Source organism: Myodes glareolus, chromosome 15, assembly GCF_982192425.1.
Source record: "Myodes glareolus chromosome 15, mMyoGla1.1, whole genome shotgun sequence".
Classification (NCBI taxonomy): Eukaryota; Metazoa; Chordata; class Mammalia; order Rodentia; family Cricetidae; genus Myodes; species Myodes glareolus.
Window position 1 is genome coordinate 4,101,007 of NC_142040.1, and position 15,804 is coordinate 4,116,810.

Here is a 15,804-nt window from a genome sequence, read left to right on the forward strand (position 1 = left end):
TGTACATAATTCTAACAAAACTGGCTAATATTTTGCAAATTTTGCAACAGAATTAAAGCTGTTTCAAAGTCACTTGGAGGACATTTTTGACTAAAGAACACGGGAAACAGCAAAAATAATAGAAAATATTCTATAAAAATACATAGAAACAAACTCAAAATACGGCAGTACAGATTAACAGTTCAGTCTCCTGAACTACATCATGTTATACATTAACTGACCTCACAAATGATGATTTTAAATTCTTAGAAACTTTGTAAGTTATAGAAAGATATGAACATTTTATTATGGTATGTCAGGAAACAATTTTTAAAGGATTGTTTGTAAAGGGAGTAACATATGATTTAAAAATACATATATTTTCCCACAAGATTCTAAAAATGTTGATAAGCAAATCTAATTAAGGACTGGTCACATGCTAAGTGCTTTAACTGGATAAACTCCCTTGGTCCTTACACCAACTCCCACTAGATACTACTAATAATATACTAGACATTATTAGCATTATTATTATTATTATTATTATTATACTACAGATAAGAAAACTAACAGAGGCTAAATATTTGTCTAATGTCACTGTTAGTGAAGACAATGAGGTGAGATCATAATAATTAATAGCCACAAGACCTCAGTGGCTCCAAACAATGGGTACTTAGTTGTTGGACTAAGTTGTGCTTTGCAGTTTTCTCTCAGGGGTGTAGAATATGGCGTATCTGTTGTCTGAAATGAAGCTGGTTGCAGCAATGAATTACTTCCAGAGATGCAAACCAGTCATGTGACTGGAAGAGATGATGGTAATCCAGTGCAGTGCAAATAGACCTCAGGACCAATCATGCAACTAGAAAGTGAGAAGGTGGGATTCGAACTCAGGCCACCTAATAACAGAGTTTATAATAACAACTGCAGAGGTCTCCATAGTTTATATACTGAGGGAACTGAATGGGTCACACTTAGAAAAGTCCTTGATCCTTGCAAAATGTTCGTTTTGCATTACTCACTTTAAGAAAACAATTTTGGAACCAAATATTGCAGCACACGCCTGGAACCAAAGCACTTGGGAGGCTAAGGCAAGAGATTACTAATATGAATCCATCCTGTTCCAATCATCTTACACATGGCTTTACATATTTTAATAATTATTTTATTTTTGAGATTAAAATAATGTCCCCAGCAGCCTGACAGAGACGCCAGGGAAGCAAGATGGCAGCTGCCGACGGCGAAGATTCACTCTACCCCATTGCGGTGCTCATAGATGAACTCCGCAATGAAGACGTTCAGCTTCGCCTCAATAGTATCAAGAAACTCTCCACCATCGCCTTGGCCCTTGGGGTTGAACGGACCAGAAGTGAGCTCCTGCCCTTCCTTACAGACACTATCTATGATGAAGATGAAGTCCTCTTGGCCCTGGCTGAACAACTGGGAACCTTCACCACTTTGGTGGGAGGACCTGAGTATGTGCACTGCCTGCTGCCACCCCTTGAGTCACTGGCCACAGTGGAGGAGACAGTAGTACGAGACAAGGCGGTAGAATCCTTACGGGCCATCTCACACGAGCATTCGCCTTCCGACCTAGAGGCTCATTTTGTGCCTCTGGTGAAGCGGCTGGAAGGTAGAGACTGGTTCACCTCCCGCACCTCGGCCTGCCGCCTCTTCTCTGTCTGCTACCCCCGAGTATCCAGTGCTGTGAAGGCAGAACTTCGACAGTACTTGCGGAACCTGTGCTCAGACGACACCCCCATGGTGCGGCGGGCCACAGCCTCCAAGCTGGGGGAGTTTGCCAAGGTCCTGGAACTGGACAATGTCAAGAGTGAGATCATTCCCATGTTCTCTAACCTGGCCTCTGACGAGCAGGACTCGGTGCGGCTGCTGGCAGTGGAGGCATGTGTGAACATTGCCCAGCTTCTACCCCAGGAGGACCTGGAGGCCTTAGTGATGCCCACCTTGCGTCAGGCTGCTGAAGATAAGTCCTGACGTGTCCTCTACATGGTGGCCGACAAGTTCACAGAGTTCCAGAAAGCAGTGGGGCCTGAGATCACCAAGACAGATCTGGGACCTGCCTTCCAGAACCTGATGAAGGACTGTGAGGCCGAGGTGGGGGCCGCAGCCTCCCACAAGGTCAAAGAGTTCTGTGAGAATCTCTCAGCTGACTGTCGGGAGAATGTGATCATGACCTAGATCTTGCCCTGCATCAAGGAGCTCGTTTCAGATGCCAACCAACACGTCAAATCAGCACTGGCTTCAGTCATCATGGGCCTCTCTCCCATTCTCGGCAAAGACAACACCATCGAACACCTCTTGCCACTCTTCTTGGCTCAGCTCAAGGATGAGTGTCCCGAGGTGCGGCTGAATATCATCTCCAACCTGGACTGCGTGAACGAGGTGATTGGTATCCGGCAACTCTCTCAGTGCCTGCTCCCTGCCATTGTGGAGCTGGCTGAGGATGCCAAGTGGCGAGTGCGGCTGGCCATAATTGAGTACATGCCTCTGCTGGCTGGACAGCTGGGTGTGGAATTTTTTGATGAGAAACTCAACTCTTTGTGTATGGCCTGGCTGATGGATCATGTCTACGCCATCCGTGAGGCTGCCACCAGCAACCTCAAGAAGCTAGTGGAGAAGTTCGGGAAGGAGTGGGCCCTTGCCACTATCATCCCCAAGGTCTTAGCCATGTCTGGAGACCCTAAGTACCTGCACCGTATGACCACGCTCTTCTGCATCAATGTGCTGTCTGAGGTCTGTGGCAGGATATCAGCACCAAGCACATGTTGCCCACAGTGCTTCGTATGGCTGGGGACCCAGTTGCCAATGTCCGCTTCAATGTGGCCAAATCACTACAGAAGATAGGACCCATTCTTGACAACAGCACGCTGCAGAGTGAAGTCAAGCCCATCCTGGAGAAGCTGACGCAGGACCAGGATGTAGATGTCAAGTACTTTGCCCAGGAGGCGCTGACTGTTCTGTCTCTTGCTTGGTGCTAGAAGAAGAACCATTGCCGGTCTCTGGTGTTCGCCCTCCAACCCCCACCAAGTACCTCCCTTAGGGAGGTAGGTGGAGTCCAATGACTGTCTCCCCAGGCCCCTCCCCCGGCACGTTTCCTCCTCTCTGTAGCCTGGGAAGACTTCTGTCCACCTCCCAAGGGGCTGGGACAGTGCAAGTTGGGGCAGGGCAGCAGCCTGAAAGGAAAAGCTGGCTGTTCCTGCCCATAGTGGGAGAGATGGAGCATCCTAGGTCACTGACTCCTGCTGCTGTAATAGGGACCCCTCACCCACATACTCACCACCGCCCTTTCTCCGACCCCTGAACCACGTTTTTTTGTGTGTGTCAATTGTGCCATTTTTATTTTATTCCTTTCCCTACTCTTCTCACAGAGAAATAAATGTGTATAAAATAAAATAAAATAAAATAATGTCCCCTTTCCCTTTCTTCCCTCCAAACACTCCCATATACCCTGCCCCAATTTGCTATCTTTAAAATGGTTGGCCTGTTTTCTCTTGAAGTGCCAGGGCATGTCCTCTCTCTCTCTCTCTCTCTCTCTCTCTCTCTCTCTCTCTCTCTCTCTCCTTCTCTCTCTCTTTCTCTCCGTGTGTGTGTGTGTGTGTGTGTGTGTGTGTGTGTGTGTGTATTTACCTGTTACCTTTCTTAATCTTTAATGGGTTCCAGGTTAGTGGAAGCCACATAGTAAAATCTTGACTCAAAAAAAAGAAGAAAGAAAAGGAAAGGAAGGAAGGAAGGAAGGAAGGAAGGAAGGAAGGAAGGAAGGTAAGGAAGAAGGACTAAATGCAGGCTGTATAATGAAATGCCTTTGAGCCTTTAGAGCCAGAGGCAGAATGTCACGATTTGAATAAAAGTCCTCCTGCAGACTGTGTTTTGATCACTTGGTCCCATTGGAAGCATTGTAATAGTAGGTGGGCACTTCAAAAGTTGGGGACATGTCTTTGGAAGTTCTTCTTGGTCTCTGGTTTTATAATCTTTGCTTTCTGTCCTCCATGAGGTAAATGCCTTCTCTACCATATGCTTCCACACCATGATGCTCAACACCCAGGGCCTCCTAGCAACCTGATGCTGCTTGTATTATGTTTTCAGAACTTTTTAGGTTTAAGTTAGCACAGACACGGTGACAGCAGTGACAGCCATTATTACTGTTGAGCTCCAATTAACACAACATAACATGAAATAATTTGGCAATAACTAAATTTTCTTCTCCTTTTCTTTGCTCCACATATGTCCCTCCTCTTCTCTCCCTTCTCTCTTATCCTCCTTGTCTCTGTGTAGGGTTTCTCTGTGTAACCCTGGCTGTCCTGGAACTCAGTTTGTAGACTAGGTTGGCCTCAAACTCACAGAGATCCACCTGCCTCTGCTTCCTGACTAGCGTGCGCCACCACCACCAGGCTATAGTATACATTTTTGGGGTTTGGAGCTTTTTGTTTGTTTGTTTTTTATTTTTTGAGACAGGGTTTCTCTGTACTTTTGGAGTCTCTCCTGGAACTAACTCTGTAGACCAAGCTGGCCTTGAACTCACAGAGATCTGCCTGCCTCTACCTTCCAAGTGCTGGAATTAAAGGAGTGCACCACTACTACCCAGAGTATATATTTTTAACCTCCACACTTTAACAACTCCTAGAGTTTTGATCCATTTAAACAAATAAAATTATTTTCTTAATCCATTGCAATGCCCAAAAGTGAATCCTAGTCTCCACTTGAGTTATGGTCGGTAGATGTTAATAGGAGGAAACAATTGTTGTGTATTTAATTTTCTTAGTCTTTTCTAAGAAGTCTTTTTGCTGGACTCCAAAACAAAGGTTTGTTGACTCTTGATAATAAATCCAAATACCTTACCAATTGATTTTTAGAATCAGCCACATCTCTAAGAATGTGAAACTTGAGGCCGTTGTGAATGAAAGTATTAATTGGAATTTTAACAACTAGGAATGAGCTTGGTAAGTCACAAGGAAGTCTAAACAGACTCGTTTTTTTTTAGCACAGGAATCATTTTAAGCCCAATCGATGTGAGATTATAATATCTTTTAAAACTATATATTTTACGTAATAAGACGAATACAAATAAAGATGAGAGAGCCAGCAAAGTGTTGTTTGGGGACCTGTCATTTAATAGATGCCTCTCAGCTGTTCCAGGAGAACATTTTCACTTTGGAATTAGGATTTATCTGTGGTATGTCAAATCTCTGAGCCCAGCTGTACTCACTAGGAAATGTCCACCCTAGAAGGACTATAGTCCTATTTAAAGCAGCTGAGCACACCAGCCCAGAGGATGCTTGCAAACTTCCACCTCTTTCTATCACTGAGGTTTACATTACCTGGGATAATCTCTTTCATAGATAAGAGAGGATGGTAACATTAAATTCTAAACTCTTAGAAGTCTAAAAAGAAAAAATTAAGATTAAAAAAGTGAAAGAAAATTATGAAAAAAAGATTGCCCCCACACTTGAAGCATTGCAAAAGAAAGGAGACAGTGACTTTCACAATAGGGCTGTATTCAGTGTGTCGGACACAGTGTAGGGAAAGTGAGATAAGAAAAACCTGGTGTTTCCCTTCATGGTGCTTGTCATGTTGGAGTGCACAACATGTAAAACTTAATAGAAGAGACATGGTATGGTAAGTACAGTGAGCGACTCAAAAGTATTGCACTGGTCAAAATTCCGATTCTTAATATGCTGTGTGCACAGATGAGTCCAGCACTCTAGTTACTGCTTGAGCTTTGAGCATTGACAAATGTAATCATCAGTGAACAAGCACAGAGCTGGAGCAGTGGGAGTCACGGCTAAGAGCTGTAAGCTGGGTGTGGTGGTTCATGCCTACCATTCCAACAGGGGCCAGGGAAAGGATTATGAGTTCCAGTCTAGCCTGAGATACTCTCAGAAACCAAAACAATAACAAAGACTTCGGTGTTAACAGAGTTGTGTGCAAAGTTAGCGTACGAAAATGTGTGACTGATTAGGCAAATCCAAAACCCAGTGCAAGTCACTGGAAAGGGCAGCAGGAGGCCTCAGGCAGCTGAGACAGCAGCCCATAAACAGGATTTCTTCCTTGAGGATGTGTGTCAGCTCTGTCCTCACAACCTTTCAACTGATTGAGTCAGGCCCCTATAGATAACCTAGGATAACCTCAGTTACTAAAGCCAACAGAAGATGAACTTGAATCACGTCTACAAAACACCTTCAGAGCTTTACCTGGACTCTGTACATTAGAATCTAGCTAAATTCACAGTTAAAGTGACAAAAATAATAAACCTGGGGACTATGTGTCTAACACCACCATATCCTAGCTGAACAACCAGAAAAAAGTCTTTACATTTCTTTAAATCTGTATTTATTTGCAAAGCGAAGGCATTAATAGAGTAAATTTGTAACATATATTACTTCCCTTTACTATCTGAGTGACAGTAGACCATCAACCCGCTCCTCTGACTTCTGTAAAACCACCTATTTTCCTATAACCCAGGGATGTGAGGCATTTTTTTTCTTAAGAGCATAGTTGCACTAGCACTCATGAGAATTACATAGACATTCTTTTTTAACGTGTGTGTGTGTGTTTGTAACATGTATACATGTGCCATAGAGGCTAAAAGAAACAACGTATTGAATCTCCAGAGCTAGAATTTCAGGCAATTGTGAACCTCTCAGTATAGGTACTAAGAACCAAACTAGTTACCTGAAAAAACAGTAAACATTAATGGCTGACATCTCTCCAGACCCAATATGATTTTTTTAATTGCTTCGGAGACGAGTTATTGACTGGAAAATCAAGACACACATTTTCAAAAACAAGTTTTATAAAAGTTCAAATATTAATGACAATCACAGTTTTTAATGATTTATGAGCCTATATTAATTGCATGTAATGGGTCCGATTATGGCATTTTCATACTTGTACATAAGTATATTTTGACTATATTCATTTTTAAAATTTTTTATTGATTTTTATTGAGTTATACATTTTTCTCTGCTCCCTTTCTTTCCCCTCCCCTTCTATCCTCTCCCATGGTCTCCAGTTTACTCAGGAGATCTTGTCTTCTCTTACTTCCCACATAGATTAGATCCATGTATGTCTCTTTTAGGGTCCTCATTGTTGTCTAGGTTCTCTGGGATTGTGAATTGTAAGCTGGTTTTCTTTGATTTACGTCTAAAAGCTACTTATGAGTGAGTACATTTGATATTTGTCTTTCTGGATCTGACTTACCTCTCTCAATATGATGTTTTCTAGATCCATTCATTTGCCTGCAAATTTCACAATGTTATTATTTTTTTTACAAAATTTTTTTAATAAAAATTTCCATTTCCTCCCCTCCTCCCAATACCCTCCCACTCCCTCTCCTCCTCCCTCTCCAGTCCTAAGAGCAGTCAGGGTTTCCTGCCCTGGGGAAGTTCAAGTTCCTCCCCTCTCCCTCCAGGTCTAGGAAGGTGAGCATCCAAACAGACCAGGATCCCAAAAAGCCAGTATATGCAGACGAAACAAGACCCAGTGCCATTATCAATGGCTTCTCAGTCAGCCCCCATGTCAGTCACATTCAGAGAATCCAGTTTGATCACATGCTTGTTCAGTCTCAGTCCAGCTGGCCATAGTGAGCTCTCATTAGATCAGTCCCCTTGTATCAGTGGGTGAACGCACCCTTCGCGGTCCTGACTTCCTTTTTCATGTTCTCCTTCCTTCTGCTCTTCATTTGGACCTTGGGGGCTCAGTCCAATGCTCCAATGTGGGTCTGTCTCTATCTCCATCCATCGTCGGATGAAGGTTCCCTCTTATCCTGACTTCCTTGCTCACATTCTCCCTCCTTCTGCTTCTCATTTGGACCTAGGGAGTTAAGTCCAGTGTTCCAATGTGGGTCTCTGTCTCTATCTCCATCCATCACCAGATGAAGGTTCTATGGTGATATCCAAAATATTCATCAGTATGGTTATGGGCCAAGGCCAGTTCAGGCACCCTCTCCTCTGCTGCCCAGGGAACAATCTGGGGACCTCTCCTTGGACCTGAGAACCCCTCCAGAATCAAGTCTCTTGCAAACCCTAAAATGGCTCCCTTAGTTGAGATATATATTTCTCTGCTCCCATATCCATCCTTCCTCCCTCCCCCATCCCATTCCCCCAAGCTATTCCCAATCCTCCCTTTCTCCCTTCTCTCTAACCTTCTCCCCTTACTTACACCCCCCGCCATGCACCCAAGTTTGCCTGGCAATTTTGTCTACTTCCAATATCCAGGAGGATAACTATATGATTTTCTTCAGGTTCACTTTCTTATTTAGCTTCTCTAGGATCACGAATTATAGGCTCAAATACCTTTAATTATGGCTAGAATCCACTTATGAGTGAGTACATACCATATTCCTCTTTTTGAGTCTGAGTTACCTCACTCAGTAAAGCGTTTTCTATTTCCATCCATTTGCATGCAAAATTCAAGATGTCATTGTTTTTTACCGCTGAGTAAAACTCCAATGTGTATATGTTCCACACCTTTAACCATTCTTCTATTGAGGGGCACGATGTAATTATTTTTTCTGCTGTGTAGTACTCCATTGTGTAAATGTACCACATTTTCCTTATCCATTCTCTGGTCGAGGGGCATTTTAGGTTGTTTCCAGGTTCTAGCTATGACAAACAATGCTGCTATGAACATAGTTGAGCACATGTCCTTGTGGTATGACTGAGCGTTCTTTGGGTATATACCCAAAAGTGGTATTGTTGGGTCTTGAAGTAGGTTGTTTCCTAATTTTCTGAGAAATTGCCATACTGATATCCAAAGCAGTTGTACCAATTTGCCACCAGCAATGCAGGAGTGTTCCCTTTATCCTGCAACCTCTCCAGCATAAGTTGTCATTAGCATTTTTGATCTTGGACTCTCAGAGTTGTTTTGATTTGTATTTCTCTAATGAATAAGGATGTTGAACATTTCCTTATGTGACTTCCAGCCATTTTAGATTCCTCCATTGAGAGTTCTCTGTTTAGGTCTGTACCCCATTTTCTTTACTGAATTATTTGTTCTTTTGATGACCAATTTCTTGAGTTCTTTGTATATTTTGGAGATCAGCCCTCTATCTGATATGGGGTTGGTGAAGAACTTTTCCCATTCCGTAGGCTGTCGTTTTGTATTTTAACAATATTCATACATTCAGCTGGTAAACTTCTTCACTCTTCCTACTTCTGTTAACCCCCTTTTCTAATTTAGCTTCTTTCCTCTCTCTCTCTCTCTTCTCTGAGTGTGTGTGTAAATGTGTGTACGTTTGTGTGTGTATGTGTGTGTGTTAGTGATCATACAGACACATGCATGAACTCTCCACTGTGTGATTCAGTGAATTTCATTAGGATTGCTTACAAGAATGTGACTGTATTGGTTTGTAGGAATATGGACACCTTATCAGTAATTATAGCACCAGGAAAGTATCTTTGCCTCTCCCATTCTTATCTACATATTAATCCTCCATGACAGGGTTCTGATAGGCCCAATCTTATGAAAATCTTGTGCAGGTAGTCATAGTTCCTGTAAATTCCAGAGTCCCACAGTCATGTGTTGCATAGAAGTCAGCTTTCACATCCTTTCCTACCTCCTATTTCACTTTTACATTCTTTTCTTCTGCAGTGTTTTCCTTACCTTGGAGGAAGTGATATATAAGCTTCACTTGTGAATAGGCATTCACAGTCATTTGCTCTGGGTCTTTTCACCAGTGACTAATTCAGAAAAAAACTTCTCTAACCATAGCTAAGAACAGCACAATTCTGTGGCCATGGTTATGTAGAAAGCAATTTGACAAGTACATTGTCTCATAGGAAGTCTGTTGGATGGTTTCCTGTGTAAAATCTTAACTTTCCCTTCCAATTTAAAGGACAATATGTCAGGTATTTGCAATACCTCTTCTAAATTAACAATCCCTTATTATTTTATGAAGGACAGTTTAGCAGTAACTATCAAAATTTGATATTTGAACATTTCTTATCCTAGGTAACTTTTCCTACAAATATTCTTACATTTATCTCTATACATTATTAAATTAAAACAAGTATGGAAAACAATCCAAGTATTCATCAGTGGATGAGTGGATTCCCTCACGATTCTATCTAATATAATATCACTGTGGTTGTTTGAATGTAATTTGCCCCCAGAATCTCATAGGGAGTGACAGTATTAGGAGGTGTGACTTTGCTGGAGTAAGTATGGCCTTGTTGGAGAAAGTGTGTCACTATAAAAGTGGACTTTGATGTTTCCTATGCTCAGGATACTCCCCAATATTTCAGTCAACTTCCTATTGCAGGAAGTTGTAGACAATACAACTTGTCTGCACGCTGCCATGTTCCTCATCATGATAATAATGGACTGAACCTCTGAAACTGTAAGTGAGCCACACCAATTAAATTTTCTTTGTAAGAGTTACTGTGGTGTCTCTTCACAGCAATAAAAACACTAAATAAAACAGTCACACAGCTGCAAAAACAAAAAACTAAGAATGTTTTCTATGTAGTGTTATGTGTGTAAGTATTCCAAAAACATTATAAATAAAGCAACTTGGAGGGAAAAAAGAGTGAAGACTATATAATCTTCCTACATATCTGTTGGAGACCATGGGATTACAACAGGTGACAACTAGTGTTCAGATGTCAACCCACCAAAGGAATGATTCTCTAATGGAGAAGAATCCCATCCAGGCAAGGCCTGTGGGACCCCTGACTCTGGAAACTGTTGCTCCTGTCTGTAACTTCACTTTTGCAAAAGCAGTTTTGATGTCCCCCCAATACCTACATTGTAGTGTGTTATCTCATGTGATGTATATATGTAATCTTATGATTGCATCTCAATCTTATGGACACATATGTCCACATATGGTCAGGAAGATGACTTCTCATTAAGCTGTATATTTTTATATAGAGAGAAAATATACTAGCATATGTTTGATAACTAGATCTATTGCCTCATGAGGATTGTAAGATACTTAAAAGCCTATTTTTTTTCCTTTTAGTCAAGCTACACACAATTAGCTCATTTTTTACCTCAGAGCAAGTTAAAACTTATCTAAATGTTTCTGTATATGGATTATAAGTTAAAAAGCTTTACAGATATGCACAAGGTCAAAATCACAGATGTCTAACCCAAAGTAGCCTAAGAAAATCAGGCCAGTTCTTCACTTGCCAAGTCTGACTGATAAGATCTGACTCTCTCTGTGTACAGATCTTTCTGCAGCTTGTCTCAATCAGCCTCTCGTCACAGTCCTACATTTGGAACCTTGAAACCTTGCACTGCCATGGTAAATGTCTCAGCTCCTTATCATTTACCCAGAAATGTGCTATAACCAATGAGATGTAACTCTTCTAGTTCAAAGTCCTAGGTGAACATAAAATTAAGAGAATTAGAACAGAGAATTGAAACAGAGAATTATAACTAAAGATTTAGAACTAAGGAATTAGAACTAAAGAATTAGAGCTATAGAATTATAGACAATTAGGACAAGAGAATTAGAATGAAGAAGAATAAAAGAAAATTACCCTCAGGTTGTGTATAAAGACATTATAGAAATCTTTTGATCTTTGCTCCTGAGAAGTCTTCTCTGAGTTACCCTGGGTAGTGGCTTAGGAGTCAGACTTCCAGACCACTAAACGTATCGTGTGTGTGTGTGTGTGTGTGTGTGTGTGAGAGAGAGAGAGAGAGAGAGAGAGAGAGAGAGAGAGATTATATGTTCATGTTGGTTTGAATTGCTATAAAGAAAGAAAAATACATAACAAATAAACAAGGAAAGCAATTATTCTGTTAATACAGCGGATGGAAGCTGGGTTTTAAGGAGCAGGATGCACAGCTAAGCATCTCATTGTGTATCTTTCTATAATTATATCTGTGGTGCCTATCATGTCAATCAGTTATCACAAAATGCTGTCTTAGGCCACATTAGACTTAATAATTATTTACCTTTCCAGCACAGGTCAGCCGATCAAGCTGGGCCCAGAGAAGAGGCTTGGCTTCAGCTTTCAGTGCCTAGACTAGCTCCAGTTCCCATTCAGACATGCAGATGTACTTCCTGTGTCACTCTCCTGAGCTTAAGAAACATAAACACACAGTGGTAAAAGAGGTCTGCAAAACCTCTACAGAAATAGGCTGAAAATGGCACAGTTGCTGCTTCTATGCATTAGCCAGAGACAGGCCATTTTACCAAACACACCCTGACTACAACAAAGACATAGCAAGAACCAGGATGCGGGGAGGAGCCCATGATTCACTTTAGGACAGAGCATCTCAAAATACTTTAAACATAGTACTGTGAGTCATAGGAGCAGCGAGATTTAGGCATTATTTTTTTTTAAAGATCTAGCATTCTACGAATGCATTTTTTACTTAAGAATTGTGTTATCAGTGTAAGGATCATGAGTGGAATGGGATGAAAAAAATACATCTTTATGAGTTGAGAGGACAGGAAGGATTCTTGGCCAGACTTTACCCAAAACTGTTTACATAGGAGGCGACTAAGCCCTAAATAAGTTTAGGACAAACCAAAAGCTGAGTAATCTGAGAAACAAGAAGCTCTGAAGAAGAAATGTTAATCTCAGAACATAACTATTTATTTAGGGTAAAGAAGTCAAAAAAGGAAACAAGTACATTATAGGAATGTGCTTAAGACCTAGGACAGGGAGGGTCTGAGGAAACAGTCTCCAGAAGGAGCAGAAGCCAGGAGCAAATCCAGTTCCAGTCCTGGGACACCGGCAGATCAGGATTGAGCGAGCGACGTGACCCGGAGTCAGCGATCTCCACCGGAACAGGAGCAGGAAAGAACCAGCTACCTAGGACAGAGAGCAAATGAGCTCCACCGGGAGCAGAAGCCAGGGGCAAATCCAGTTCCGGGAGCCAAACCAGTCCCAGGACACTGGTGGAACAGGACTAAACCAGCAAACTGATCCAGAGTCAGCAATCTCTACTGAAACAGCTACAGGGGAATAACTGCTGAGTGAGTGAACCAGAGTCAGAGACGGCTGAGGGTGCAGACCTGAATCTAGGACCTTCAAGGGAGTAGACCTAAGCCAGGACCTCTGCCAGTCTGGGCGTGAGTGAACCTGGGTCCTCTGAGGGAATAGGCAGGAACCAGAGATCTTGGTGGGGCCAGGTATGAGTCTGGGTCCTCAGAGGGAGTAGGCCTGAGCCAGGACCTCTGTGGGTCCGAGTGTGAGTCTGGGACCTCTGAGGGAGTAAGCAGGTCCTCTATGGGTCCGGGTACACCCGAGTCTGGGACCTCCGAAGCAGTAGACCAGAGCCAGAAACCTTTCCAGGTCCAACTCCAATGCAGGGACTTCTGCAGGAGTGATTCCATACCAGGATTTAGAGAAACAGGACAAAGTTGGCAACCTAGGACAAAGTAGGCCAGAGACAGCAAACTCCAAGGGAGCAAGAGCAAAGCACAGACCTATCTCCAGGAACACGGAGTAACCAATCGGATAACTAGAAATGTGACACTGACTATACCATGGGGAACAACCATCTGAGCTTTGGGTTCACTGGCACCTAGAAGATTAGTCAACAGAATCTCAGACAACCCCAACCACACCTATTAGAGGAAAAGATGAGTAGAAAAGGTAAGAACACATGCAACACCACAAAGAGCAACACAACACCAGGAAAACCTAAAGACCCTCCAACAGCAAGAACTGAACAACCAAATAGCAGGAAAAAAAATTACCTAAAAAATAAGTTCAATAGAATGTTTGATAATTAAAAAAAAAGAAATGAGAAATTCCCTTAGAGAAATGGAGAAAAACAAAAACAAAAATTGGAAGACATCAGCAAATCACTTAAAGAAAACCAAGATAAAGAAATCAAACAAATGAAAGAAACTATTCAGGATTTGATAACTGAAATAGAGACAATAAGGAAAATACAAACCAAGGGAATTATAGAAACAGAAATCATGAGAAAACAATCAGGAACCACAAACGCAAGCATGAACAGCAGAATACAAGAGATGGAAGAGAGAATCTCAAGTGCTGAAGATACAATAGAGAAAATAGACTCATCAGCTAAAGAAAACATTAAATCTAACAAAAGCTTAACCCAAAATATCCAGAAAATATGGGACACCATGAAAAGGCCAAATCTAAGAATAATAGGTATAGAAAAAGGGGAAATTCAACTCAAAAGCACAGAAAATATATTTAACAAAATCATAGAAGAAAACTACTTTCCCAACCTACGGAAAAATATGCCTATGAAGATACAAGAAGTTTACAGAACACCAAATAGACTGGATCCAAATAAAAAGTCCTCTCACCACATATTAATCAAAACACTAAACATACAGAGTAAAGAAGGAATATTAAGAGTTGCAAAGGAAAAGGCCAAGTAACATATAAAGGTAGACCTCTCAGAATTACACCTGACTTCTCACTGGAAACAATAAAAGCCAGAAGGTAGTGGTCAAGTGTTATGCAGACATTAAGAGACCATGGATGCCAGCCCAGACTACTATACCCAGAAAAATTTTCAATCACCATAGAAGGACAAAACAAAATATTCCATGACAAATCTAGATTTCACCAATACCTAGCCACAAACCCAGCCCTACACAAAATACTAGAAGGAAAACTCCAACCCAAGGAAGATGGCTACACCAACAAAAACACAGACAATTGATGATCTCATAGCAAATTCTAAAGAAAGGGAAAATGTATAAATTAACGTCACCAACAATGAAAACTAAATTAACAGGAGATGGCAATCACTGATCATTAATATCCCTTAATGTAAATGGACTCAACTCACCTATAAAAAAGGCACAGGTTAACAGATTGGATATGAAAACAGAATCCATTCTTCTTCTGCATACAAGAAACACACCTCAACCTCAAAGACAGACATCATCTCAGAGTAAAGGGTTGGGAAAAAATATATCAATCAATAGAACCTAAGAAACAAGCAGTTATAGCTATCCTAATATTTAACAAAATAGACTTCAAGCTAAAATCAGTCAAAAGAAACAAAGAAGGACATTTCATACTAGTCACAGGAAAAATCAAACAAGAGGAAATTTCAATACTGAACATCTATGCCCGAAATACAAGGGCAGCCTCATATGTGAAAGAAACACTTCTAAAGCTTAAATCATACATTAAACTCCACACACTAATAGTGGGAGACTTCAATACTCCCCTCTTACCACTGGACAGGTCAATCAGACAAAAACTGAACAAAGAAATAAGAGAACTAACAAATATTATGACTCAAATAGACTTAACAGACATCTACAGAATACCCTGTTCAAACAGAAAAGAATAGACTTTCTTCTCAGCACCTCATGGAACCTTCTCAAAAATTGATCACATACTCGGTAACAAAACAAACCTCAACAAATACAAAAAAAATGAAATAACCCAATGTACCTTTTCAGATCATCATGGTATAAAACTAGAAGTCAACAGCAATACACATTCCAGAAAACTGAGAAACACATGAAAATTAAACAATGCTCACCTGAATAATCAATGGGTCAAGGAAGAAATATAGGGAGAAATTCAAGACTTTCTAAAATTCAGTAAAAGTGACCACACAACATACCCAAATTTATGGGACACAATGAAAGCAGTGTTAAGAGGAAAGTTCATAGCACTAAACACCTACACAAAGAAGCTGGGAAAATTCCACACTAGTGAATTAACAGAACATTTGAAAACTTTAGAACAAAAAGAAGCAAACTCACCTAAAAGAACTAGATGGAAGGAAATAATCTAAATGAGAGCTGAAATCAACAAAATAGAAACAAAGAAAACAATACAAAGAGTCAATGAGACAGACTTGTTTCTTTGAAAAAATCAACAAAATAGACAAACCTTGTTC

The 15,804-nt window shown here is 41.1% G+C and overlaps 1 pseudogene; it reads left to right on the plus strand.

Moving 5' to 3' along the window:
• Positions 1-1,176: 1,176 nt before the first annotated feature.
• LOC125393922 (serine/threonine-protein phosphatase 2A 65 kDa regulatory subunit A beta isoform pseudogene) lies at positions 1,177-3,054 on the plus strand (annotated as a pseudogene).
• Positions 3,055-15,804: the final 12,750 nt, after the last annotated feature.